General features: G+C 35.9%; 1 protein-coding gene across 1 annotated transcript in view; it reads right to left on the bottom strand.

Annotated features, from left to right (window-relative positions):
- The window catches only part of dy (transmembrane protein dusky), a 51,847-nt gene extending 38,842 nt beyond the window's left edge, over positions 1-13,005 (bottom strand). Inside the window, 1 exon segment of the mRNA XM_074096102.1 lies at positions 12,847-13,005. The gene's annotated coding sequence lies outside the window, so the exon portion shown is untranslated.
- Between the last annotated feature and the right edge of the window lie 256 nt (positions 13,006-13,261).

Here is a 13,261-nt window from a genome sequence, read left to right as displayed (position 1 = left end):
TACAACTTAGTGGTCAAGATGCAAATGACGTACGTAAAATAAATCAAAGTTTCAATAGTGAGTGGTAAGTAAGAGTAGTCAAAAACGAAAGTAGAATCGATCTAAAATCGGCACCGCCGAAACATCGAGTCGGGATTGTGGTCAGTCGGTCGGTAACTTTCACCGGGCACTAATTAGTGATCAGCCCGGTGTTTACACGACCACTATCGATATCGGCATATCGATGTGTATCGACGCATCGATGTATGTATATTAGCCATCTATGAGCAGATAAGTGAGGAATGTCGGATTAGATTTGATGAGTAATTATGTCGACCGGTCCGATATTGGGTAAGTGAAGCGGGGTTGGCTTAATTATGTTTAAATCGAGTGAAAACTATACCTGTATCCGTGTTGGTGAGAATTATTTGATTGAACGACATATGTATATCCATTTCAATTCGAAATTATCGTAGTCTTTATTAATGGTATGTAAAATTGCGCTGGACAATCTCGAGTCAAAGTAATAGACTTTCCATATAAGTATGGATCTTGTTAATCAGCGCGTGGCATCCGAAATTAATCAAACTTTTCATAACTGACTAGCTTAGGATACAAATAAACCAAATATTACTTCATATTTTACAGAATTTTATTTGAATTTGTATTTTTGGTAAGAATGCTTTCATTATCATTTTAATTGAAATACTGAATACTAAATACTGAATACTGAATTTTTAAATTACCAAATTTATAGTTATTTTTAAGACAAAATTATAGTATAAATAGAGAAAACAAACATTGCAAGTCAAATAAAACCTTGTAAAGTTAGCACCCCCTTAATTTATAGTTGCAAAGAAAAATGTTGCTACAAATCTAATTCGTCGATAAAATATCGATATACTACATCTTTATCTTTATCGACTAACGCAAACACCCACGCATGAAAAGCTTCTACGGTGCGTCGTTTGTTAACAGCACTTCGCTGATCCGTTGAGTGGCTGACGATTGGTTTATGTAGACTAGAGTTAGTGTAAAATAAGTGCCAATTTCATTGATTAATGCCTGCAATTTGATATTCAATCTAGTAATCAAAAGTAGATAATTGTACACTCAAATCGTAATAAGCTCAATCAATGCTGTGTTAAGAGTACACAGTTAGTCAGTTATACGTATTTTATTTGCACTATTGTAAAGTCCTGACATTAACGTTTCTCTGATGCATAGACGATATTCGTCAAAAAGGTATCTAAACTAAGCGTGGTGATGGTGTACATACAAAAACTTATATGTATGTATGTTTGTAGTATTGCAGTTATAGAAGTTTTCTGTTCTCTTTTGTTCACTGCTCTTTTGTTAATAGAAGTTTAATTTTTGATTCGATATAGTTTTTTCTATTTTAAATTATGTACATTTTATTATCCAAATATCTAGAAACTCGGAAAAAAGTTTAACTAAAACTTCGTCTCTAATACCTTCTCTATTCCACGAACAACCAATTAACATATCCAAAGATCTTCACTTACACCCCACGTGTGAACATATCAAACAAAAGACCATTTGTATATGTCAATTAGACAGTCGTGGTACTTGGAAACCGCTTTCCCTTCGGCTATGTGATCGGCATTTGATTGTCATAAGCGAGATTTAATTGAATTATATGGAAGTTAAGAAAACAGAAAGTTTTCGAGATCTAAGTTAAGAATCGCACAAGTTCCGATGCCAGTCTAATAATGTTTTTAATTGCCAATGTATGTTATTTCCATTTGTCTTTAAAATATACTGAAGAAATTTAAAATGTACCTTCTGTCAAGACTTTAAAAAAGATTCTAAAAATGCCAAGACATTCAGCAACAATTTTTATGTTTGTATTTTCAACATTCAATACACGCACACGACATACGTTAAAACGTGTTAACTGTCACGTCGCCTTGTGTAGCGAATTAAATGTCCAAAAGTTATTGCCGAAAAATAATCGTCGGATTCCAATTTTGTACTTCAAAAGCTGCCGACGTAAATATCGTGTGCAGAATTAAAACACTTTCGCTGCGCTGTGGCGAACCTGTTTCGTAAGCTGTAACGGTTTCAGAGATATAGCGGTTGTGTGGCGCTTACCTAATATCGATAGAGCAAGGTCAACACCCTATTTCGTTTTTGGTAGCCCTTACAATGAAGGTGCTCTTTTAAAAAAATTAAAATAGGCAGAACATCGTTTATTGTCTAAAAAAATGTGCTCGGATTTAAATTATCGCGTAAGGTTTCATGAATTTGCTGTAGTTAAGTATAAATGCTGTTATAGTAAAACTTATTAAATAGGTAAAATATAAAATAAAATTGTTTTTGTACGAAATAATATTACTTGTAAAAAATACAAATTTAAAATCACACTACTAATTGAACTGACTGATTGACGTGAGTATTCCACTCCAATAAAGACGATTGACAACAAAAACTATTGAAGGCACATCGTGTGACGTGCGACTACATCTCTCTTTTTTGTCAGTTAGGGTTCCGTGCCACTGGAACTATATGGGTCCGCTATCTGGCCCTAGACTACGAAGTGCAAAATTTCAACCGTAATAGGCAGGCAAGTAGAGACGATCAAATTGGATTTTGTACTAGGGTGGAACCTTTCTGCTACTAATGTCATGTTGACATCCCATACTTTTGTCGGGAAATCATAGTGACACTCATTATTAAAAGGTTCTATCCTAGTACATGAATCAATTTGGTCGACGGTATTTACAATTTTTACAGAATTCCTTATACCCACCATTCCGAAAATGAATAAAACTAAAATAAAGTTTAAAACTAAAGATTATAAGAATTTTTTTTACTGGCGTTTCAGCTTGATAGAGCTTGATCTTTAAAAAAGCGACAAATTGTACGCTGCATACAAGTACGGCGGTACCTACTGAACCCTTCATGTGCGAGTTTAATTTGCTCTTAGGCGGTTTTTTTCTACACCTTTCTATATAATCAATTGCCTTGAGGGACAAGAAAGGAATCGGATGTCTTCATACCAATTGATTTTTTGCCTCGCTGTCAATACACAGGTAGATGGTTTTGTGTGCGTGCATGTGTATTTTGAGCTCGAACGTAAATTGATTCCAATGTAGTGATTAATCTTACTTGAAAAATACTTTTACTTTTCACTTCGTTTGGAATAATCGGTGTATTGAAAGTAATTTGTTGGAATTATTTAATCGCTTATCAGATAGAAATCTTAATAGAATCCATTAATTTCAATATCGATTGTAAATGCCTTGAGCCGTTATTGGAATTTATTTTTAGTAATATTCTGTTATTTTGATATTTGCTTTTGCCAGACACGAAAAAAATGAAATTTTGTTCCAAAAGTTTGAAAAGTTGCGTAGTCCTCAGATTTCATAATGTATCTTTTTCTCACTTTTATTTTTATAATAGTTGTATGTATGATCATAGTTTCTCAAAACAAATGAGAATCTTCTACTTAGAAGATTAAAAAGTGAAGCGATAAGGCCGCCTATTACTTACCTTGGACAATTTTTATATACCTGTGTTTTCTGTACTGTTTACTATGTGTTGGTGTGCAATAAAGAGTTATTGTATTGTATTGTATTGTGACAAATAGTTATTTACAGTTTGCACGAGTACTTCATATATGTATACTATAGAGCATCTCATCTCGCCTCTTAATAAATTTCATAATTAACTAATTACTGAGAACGGCAGGGTACCGCCTGTATTAAATATCGATATCAAAACAACGGTACTATAACTTTAAAAGAAGTGACCCAAGTTTATAGTCCAGTCGGCCGCCAATCGCTATCGACCAACATGTATATTTATGACAATATGAGCTGAGAATTCATCTATGCATATGAATCTATTAACATCGATATATGCTTAAGGGAGAGACACACCTGAGCGTTCCGCACGAACAGAATCTTTGCACGAATGGTTTTTGAATTTTCTACCCAACATGAGCTGCCAATTTAGCACTAGGGATATTGCAGAAAGCATAAACGAGATCGCATCTATCTTTCTTTATTACTGATACAATAATAAGCTATCAATTTATAATTGAGTGTTACATTCGCACGAATATATGTGACAAATAGTTGAATACAATAAATATGTTTCTTTTCTTAAACGTGATGTGTGACTGGGTATTGCGATTGAGTATGTAACACGTTTAGAATAGCAAATTGTAGTGCCACCATAACGTGATGTAATCTACATACCTATACTTTAATACATATTAATGAAAAGGCAATTAAGCTTAGATAGGTAGTTTTTACGTAGGAGATATTCTTTGGGATTAAACAATTGATTCAGCTAAATTGTTTTACTAATGAAAAATATGCGCTTCCCTTTTTAACATCTCTTCAGTATCTTTACCATCCTGCGAAACACAGAAATAGTTGAAGACAACAGCGACATAATTTAATTTACATGCTACCAGAGTAGGTATTCTTCAGACTTAGAATTATCTAAGCTAACAAGCAAGCTTGTAGTAACTTAAGTTTCAGATGCGTTTAGATTAAAATGTCGAATACTGCGAGAACAGTACGCAGCCGATACGCGCCGTAAGGGCACGATTTCGAGGTTTTTTTACTGCATCAAAAAACTAGAGGCTCAGTTTAATTAAAATACGACGGTCAGTTGATGTTCTCTTGTATATGCTTTGGTGTATCACCTCCTTTACCCGGTCATTTGACCCAACACCCGGACTTTCTCTAGGCCCGTACTATACTGGTTCTTAACGTGTGTCATGGTTATGTTTATGCATATTTATGTTGGAATGTGAGTTTGTATGTTAACTTTGGCATAATAAGGAGGATGAGCTAGTTTGATAACTAGTAACAAGTGAACGATGTCATAATTATAAGATAACATTATGTTGCATGTAACTGTCACAAAACTGTAATTTTCTAAAAGTCCTACCTGCTATTTATGAATTGTTATCGTAGGGTTTTATACGCAGAAGCAACAAGAAGAGCTCTGTATTGCTCTCTCTCTCTCTCTTACTCGTCTGTCCATCTAATCCTCTAAAATCTGTACCTAATTAGGCATGGATGTACATAATAATCACGCCGAGAAAGAGATAGAACTAAATTTTGAAAAACAAAGTTTTACGGTACCCTTGCACGCAAAATGGATTTTTTTCGTCTATCCCATTGTATCCCATTTAGTATTTGTAAAAGTAATTTTTGATTCAGGGATATTTTTGCTAAATATTTAGCGTCAAGGAACCCCTGCCCCCGGCTCAAGCTATGGTTGTTTTGAATAGGTCAAAAAATTTACGGCCGTAGGACATTAAATTTAATAAAGTTTACAGGAAAACTATCACAGTTCGGTACCTATATAGTTTACTAGCTTTACTAGCTTTTGGTGTTCGGTTATCGCGCACTGTTCCCTCGGGAACTGTGCATTTTTCCATAGGATTAAAAAGTAGCCTATATCACTCTCGGGCCCATAAACTATCTCTATGTCAAAAATCACGTCGATCCGTCGCTCCGTTACGGCGTGAAAGACGGACAAACACACAAATATACGAACACACTTTCGCATTTATAATATTAAGTATGGATTATAAAGCCGTGGTGGCCGAGTGGTTTGACCTATGGCCTCTCAAGCAGAGGATCGTGGGTTCAAATCCCGGCTCGCACCTCTGAGTTTTTCGGAATTCATGTGCGAAAATACATTTGAAATTTACCACGAGCTTTACGGTGAAGGAAAACATCGTGAGGAAACCTGCACAAACCTGCGAAGCAATTCAATGGTGTGTGTGAAGTTCCCAATCCGCACTGGGCCCACGTGGGAACTTCAGCCCAAGCCCTCTCATTCCGAGAGGAGGCCTGTGCCCAGCAGTGGGACGTATATAGGCTGGGATGATGATGATGGATTATAGCGGATCAATATCTCAATAGTGGATATTGGCGCGTAATTCAATAGACACTTGTCCGGAACTTTGACGCAATTAACTTCAAATAGCACCGAACACTTTTTTGCCGAACATTCTCACGAACATCAAAACATTCGCCCCCTTAAAACACAGTACAGTGGGAGTAGGAAAACCGTCGTCAGTTATTAAATAGATTCCTTTACAAAGTCATAGACACTTAGTACGTTTTGAAACCAAAGCGCTAAGTAGAAAAAGGCATATTTAATTATAATTACTTGATTACTTAATTAATTATAATTATTATTATTATATTACTTGACATGATAATAAGGGTCAAAATAGTATACACCTCTAATATATATCTAGTTTCATTTCAATACCAAAACTTATTAATAAACAGCGTCGTAAGAGTTTGAATCAAATAATGTTCTAAGTATTTAATTGTGAGTCTTTGTCAGTGCCAAGGTGTAGTGGTAGGGTTGCTATGGTAACCTTTAAACAAGATTATGTTTAGCAGGTTGACAGTTTGATGCAGTATGTCATACTCAATTGGTAAAGCAGATTATCGCTCATAATGAGCAAAGGAAAATAGATCTTAAGGTGACGTTCGTTATTACTCCGACTGTACATAAAAGTAACCTCCCTAAATGCCGATGCACCTCAGCAGAGTTAATTACCTTCTCATATCTCCTGAAACATCTGCCCAAATATCTCGACGAAACGCTGACTCGCCAGTATGGAAACTTTTCTCGTTTATATGCAAATGGTGTGTAACGTTCCAGAATATAGCTTCAGTCATAATTTAGGAAGTGCTATTGCGGAAATGTTCCAGGAAACCAGGTTACTTATTTAGATAAGGAAGTATATATAAAGTACATGTATGAATTACGATTGGTTGAACTCTCTCTGAGTACTACGAGTATTCTCTATTTAGCAAGCGACATTTTTATACATTGCACTGAGACGGGATCCTCTTATTAACCTTGTTGTCTATCTCTGTCTACCACGGGGAATAGGTAGAGACATTTAAAAATTGCAGCCGCTATAACAACAAACAATAATAATAATGTAACGTAAAAAAATTAAGAGTGTTCCCATACAAATAAAGGTTTTTTTTTCGGTATAGAACTCATAGAACGAAACCCTTTATGTGAGCATCCGACTCGCATTTGGCCAGTTTTTAAGTTGTGGCTGTTGTAAATTGCCACAATAAGCCAATTCCAGCAATTAAACGCCCTCATTGGTTGTAAACTAAATTTACGGTAGTAAAATTCAATGAGCTTTAGTTTGCATTTCCATCAAAGATGTGTTAGGATGTGTTGCGAAGAATGTGTTTTTCATGAAGGAACCAATAGAAATGCTTCATTTACCTATCCTCGCACAGCACATCTCTGGTGGAAACAGCTGAGCGGAGCGAGGCGAGGTAAATGAAGCGTTTCTATTGGTTTATGGAAAACACGTTTCTCGCAACACATCCTCGCACGTCTCTGGTGGAAACGGATCTTTAAAATAGCCTTTTCGGCCCGGTAACACCACGGAATATCCAACGCTCTTCAACTAATTCCCGTATCAATAACAATCAATTTTCATGCAGTAATTGTCAAAAGCGTCACTCTCACACGCTACTTTCCATTTTTATTGCCAGTCTGAACAAAGGTAGATCCCAAGATTAAGAAATTAATTAGACGCCTACTTAGAGCACTTTCCCACGAGGGGTCAAAAACTTATGTCTATGAATAATGGTATTCGTAGAATGAGACTTTTACTTAGTAATCGCACTCGACAAGAAGTTGGGAACTTAAACCATAAAGGGCGCAGACAGGGCCATCATTATCTTGCTCTGAAATTTTAATACTCGTCGTGACATCGCTGAGACTACGTTGAACGTAAAAGAGGGAAACTGAAAAGTTCATTTAAAAAAAAATCGGCCAAGAGCGTGTCGGACACGCCCGAAATAGGGTTCTGTAGCCATTAAGAAAAAATTAAGTAAGTAATATTTTTCTAAGGATTTCGTATTTCGTATGTACGGAATATTCCAAGTTTAGGTATATATTATACCTTAGGCTGCTATTTACTCTTAAACTACTAATAATTCTCAAGAAAACTTAACCGTTCTAATTTTTTTCAAATTTTTCCACCCAGTCCCACCCATTCCATTTTAAAAGACCTATCCAACGATACCCCACACTACAAGGTTGATTGAGAAAAAAAAAACACCCCCACTTTACGTCTATGGGAGGTAAAAGCTTTTTGTTAATTTTTTATTGTACCATTTTGTCGGCATAGTTTACATATATATTCGTAAAAAATTACAGCTTTCTAGCCCCAGAGCAAAGCCGCGGACTGACAGACAGACAGACAGACAGCGAAACTATAAGGGTTCCGTTTTTGCCATTTTGGCTACAGAACCCTAAAAATGTAAGAATTCTCAAACAGATGCACAGATATTTCATTTTAATAATATCAACGTTTTGAAAGGTTATTAAGGATGGAGAAGCAATTAGTTAATTAAATTTATTGAGTGTCAAAACTTTCCTCCTCCACGTGGCAATATTAATGACCGCAATAAAAGTAACATTTTAATAAACCGAACGCTTTAACTTAATAAAAACGTCCAACGAAATTGAAGCAACTTAATAAACATAGACTAATTCCAACAGCTACTTTTCCAAATGGATGATTAAGATAATATTTTAAAGTACTTCCACCACGACTTCTATATCGACCAATAAAAAGCCATATAGTTGATGCGTCTTTCGTAACTAGAGAAAGTGCACAAAAAATAAGGGACGCTCCTGGATATTGAAGCCGACGACGAGTTTCACCCATTAAACTAACGATTAAATGACGATTAAATAAATGCCGAGACAAACGGCGCGACTTCCTGTTTACCGCTTGTTTGTGAGGAGCCGTGTGAATGTAGTCCATCTGCCTGGTCTGACCTCCTTGCTAGTCTGTGCTAGGTTTCCGGAATGGCGCGGTAGCAGCGTGCAGCGTGCATGATAGTTTACAGAGATAAAAGGTGTTATGTTGTGATGCAATACAAATCATGAATTTTGAATAAAAAATAGACCCTTCAAAATATGGAAATAATTTTTGAAAGAATAAGCATGACCTGAAGAAGAATCTGGAAAGACGTTGGAGGATAAATATACGGGACGGTACATTTATTGTGGAGAGCATATTAAATGGCAGATTCGTAATAGTGAATAATAATAAAGCTACTTCTTATCCTAAAATGGCAGATAATGACGAGGGGACAAGTAATCTGCTACTCCAAATAGCCACCTTTGATATTGTGATCTCAGCAATACTTAGTATCAATAGTACGAATGAATATTGAATAATTCAAGTTCATCATAATGTTCAAACAGTGTGCAGTGCTTAATTAATTAGCTGAGTCAATGAAATCAATAAAATCAATATTTTATACTAAGTTTTGCTGTGTTCATAACCCCAATAGATATTCTTCCAAAGTCACAGAACTATCTAGCGTGGCATCTTAATTCAAATTTCGGATGTCTATTTCAAGAGATACAATATTTTACAAAATACTGACCCGTGATTGACCCCTATCTCACCTAATGAAAAGTCAAAGTCAAAGTCAAAATATCTTTATTCAATTTATGCTATAACAAGCACTTATGAATGTCAAAAAAAATCTACCACCGCAAAGGTGTATATCTCACTGGTTCAGTAATAGTATATTCACTCTAGCCTTGAAGAGCCCTCGAGCCAAAGATACTCGTAGAGCCTTTAGTGTATGTTCACTGTCACAACGAATACTTCGAATGCGTTTGTGTTATGGTTTATAACACTATGTGGACAATTTGCTATCGATACGCGCTGCTACAGGTGCTTCCATGTGCTGTTGTGTGTTTAGCTATTGAGACGTTTGATGCAAATGCGTTCGAGACGGTTTGGTGTGTCGTAAATGTACACCTAGATGCACTGGAATTTGAAGCTCTCTCCATGAAAACTTGCATCGCCGTGCCGACTTTGACCCCGCGGCCTCTACGAGACTATCGTTTATAGTTTCACTCTCTCCTTGCTATTGCTATGCATGTAGGAATTCATTGAATCTATTGTTGAAAGTAACCTATGCATTAAGTTACAGGGCTACTACTAAAAACAAAATTGTAAAGTGAAGATTAACACCCAGCAGTTATTAACATAGACTGTATACATATAAATGATATTCCTACAGTCGCATTAGGAAAAATAACCTTAATATTAGCTTTACAATTTTGAATAGCCACTTGATGTACATTTTATAAATTCCATTATATTAAACTTCTTGCTACTAAATTGGTCGTAAGAAAGCATTGTTCTCACAATAACATTAAATATTCAGAGGGTTTTCAGAAACTTTATTATCACAATTTGTCGTATTTTCTCTTTTTTGACCTTTAACGCCGTATTCAAAATAAAACAATACTGACGTAAACGTTTCCCACGGACATGTCAACGTATCGTATTCAATTAACCGTTCTGAATCAAAATCTTTATCACACACTTTCTCGACAAAGTTTTGAAACACAATAACCCTTTTCATAATTTTGTGTTCATTAATTACCTATAACGAATCAATAATTCCACCAATTAAACCTCTATCCGAAATCCAATATCCGTACAAGCCTTAGCATAGATTCAATCAACAATCATTGTATCTAACGAGATGTGATACCATCCTTTACTTTATTAATAGATTAGAGTGGGATAGTACCACTAAATAGGATGATTGTGAATGGTTGTAAAGCAAGAGGTTAAGTGCCAAGTGAAGTAGAAAATTTCAATGTAAACGCTTAAATGATCCGAATGATACCTGTAAAATTGAGCGTGAAATTCAATAGAATCGAGGTACGAAATATTGTTTTTGGTAACTTGACCAAAGTGAACGTTACTCATTTATATTAAAGTTTAAATTCAATGTTGCCATTGCAAATTTTGAGCAAAAAATCAACGCGATATTTGCCCAAAAACAAATGTACTGAATACGGTTAAGTCGATCTTTATTTTACGACTTTCTTTAACATTAGGCTATCACCGTTATTTCTTTACACTTAGTTTCCTTTTCAACACGATATTTTCGATATATATTTACACTTATCCACTACTGTGAAAAGTACAGTTTCAGTTTGTTTGTTGTTTTTGCCACTTTTAGTATTTGAAAAAGTTGTCATAAATTATAGCGATAGTCTAATATAAAATTATGACAAGTTTACAAAGTATGCCAAGTTTTTCGTAATAACATAGTTATGAAACTTTTAACTATCCCATTGTTGCTATAAAAGTTATTGATAATAATTTCTCAAAATCAAGTGAACTGAATATGTATGTTAGCTGAGACTGAATAAAAAAAATCATTATCAAGATGATTAGATTATATAGTAAAAACGATGATAGCCGTAAAAACGTGGTGCTAGCTAGGCTCACGACTCAGTATGGTAGAGTCCTGACCTAGACGGAGTAGATGACCTGTTTGAAGCCACAGTTCCACCAGGCCACTTCCAACCTGGAGGCCGGAGGACGTCTCCAGCAGAAGGGTCTATAATGAGATGATAGTAGAGACTTTACTCAATTGTGACCGGTCCGATGCTGATGTTCCACTCTCTTTGTTAGTTAAAACTCTAGTTGTTGTGGCATTTGCTCATCTAAATATTCGCATCATACCTATTAAATGTCACATTGCGTATTTTGGAGCTTTACGATGAAGAACATGTGTGGAAACGTGCACAACCTGCGAAGCAATTCAATGGGTTGTGTGAAGTTCCCAATCCGTACTGGGCCCGCATGGGAACTATAGCCCAAGCCTTCTCCTTTGAGCAGAAGCCTATGCTTGTGGCTGGTATGATGATGAATTTGTGGAAGAGTTTATAGAAGATCTTGCTTTCCAGACGAGCGTTCCCGGGTCAAAAAGAAGAGTTCAAGCCTTATCAGAATGGGTTAGAGTAGAATTATATTTTAATTAGCTTTTGCCCCGCTGGTTCACTTACATTGAAGAATAGAAAATGGACTACACTCATATCCCTTAGAGATTGGTAAAAATTTCTCCTTGTACACCTCGGTGGTACTCGAGATGTCTATCTAATTTCAAATTTGTACTACCGGATATGCGTTTGCTGTCAGTTACTTTGCACGAGACTATAACATTGAATAGATACTGTTTGTATGTTTGTTTGTTTGGAGTTTATATACAATGATATAGTTATGAAAGCTGTTACATAATCCAATGCAGAAAAAGTATGTTAGAAATTATTATCATCAAGGCAAAGTAGGTTAGTGTACAACTTGAATTAAATAGGTAGGCACTCAAATACTAATAAAACTCTACATTCACTGTCATGTTTAGACTTGACACTTTGAGAATTTAAACATCTAAATAAGACACCTTACTAGTACACAATACACTCTTTCTTACAATCGTATAAGTAGTAAAAGTCCAACGAAGCTAAGATTTTCAAAACTAATTGATACTTAATTTATGCCAGCGACTGTAGGCAATTCAATAACTCAATTCATTAAGAGTAAGGCGGTAATATAAAATTATTCCTTAACGACCGTCATTTGTTTACAAGCGGCTTCGGTGCAAGGGCGGCGCGCGCGCCGTTGCGCTCTAAAAACAAGCTCACTCTCTTTTACATATTAATGTTTCGACAATCGAGATACCTGTATGCTATAAAATCGATTTTAGTCTTGGACCCAGTTATTGTTATTGCTTGTTGATGTTTGTATGCCGGCAGTTTTTTGCGGTTTTCGGTTATAAAAAAGTGGGTTACGTGATCCTTTTCTTAATAGGCGCCAAAGTGTCTGTCTAAATATACGATTTTTGGCTAGAGGAAGGATGGTAAGTAACGTGTTTCCAGAAAAAATATCCAGAATAGTTTACTCTTCCTTAGACACGACCTGAAATTGATGCGGACGGGACATCACAATTCACAAAATCCACTACTACCGACAAAAAAACGAATACATACGTTTCAAGCTTCCAATTTCGATCGGCAACCACCACACAGTCCAACACTCACAGTCACAAAAAATCCCACTGGAAGATAAATCGTATGAGCACGTGCGTAAATCGCGTTTAGTATTGGACGCGGCGGCTGCGCGCGGCAAGCGAGTGACAAGTGCAGACTCCGGCGCAGGTGGCAGACAGCCTCCCTCTAACAAGGTCGCCCCCACTACGTCGTTTCACCCAGAGAAAGTCTGCCTACATACATACCAAATTTCCGAACTGATTGAGTCGGATTTAAAGATGAATGAAGTAACCTTAATGGTAATTTGGCCCTTGCGGTTGATGAACTTTTCTAGGAAAAAGTAAGTTTTCCTATTGTTGGATTAGTATCCTTTCATAATTTGATATATCCTTATATACGAGTATTACTAGTAAAC

Source organism: Choristoneura fumiferana, chromosome 13 (genome assembly GCF_025370935.1).
Source record: "Choristoneura fumiferana chromosome 13, NRCan_CFum_1, whole genome shotgun sequence".
Classification (NCBI taxonomy): Eukaryota; Metazoa; Arthropoda; class Insecta; order Lepidoptera; family Tortricidae; genus Choristoneura; species Choristoneura fumiferana.
Note: the sequence above shows the minus strand (reverse complement) of the source record. Positions and strands in the feature narration are given on the sequence as shown.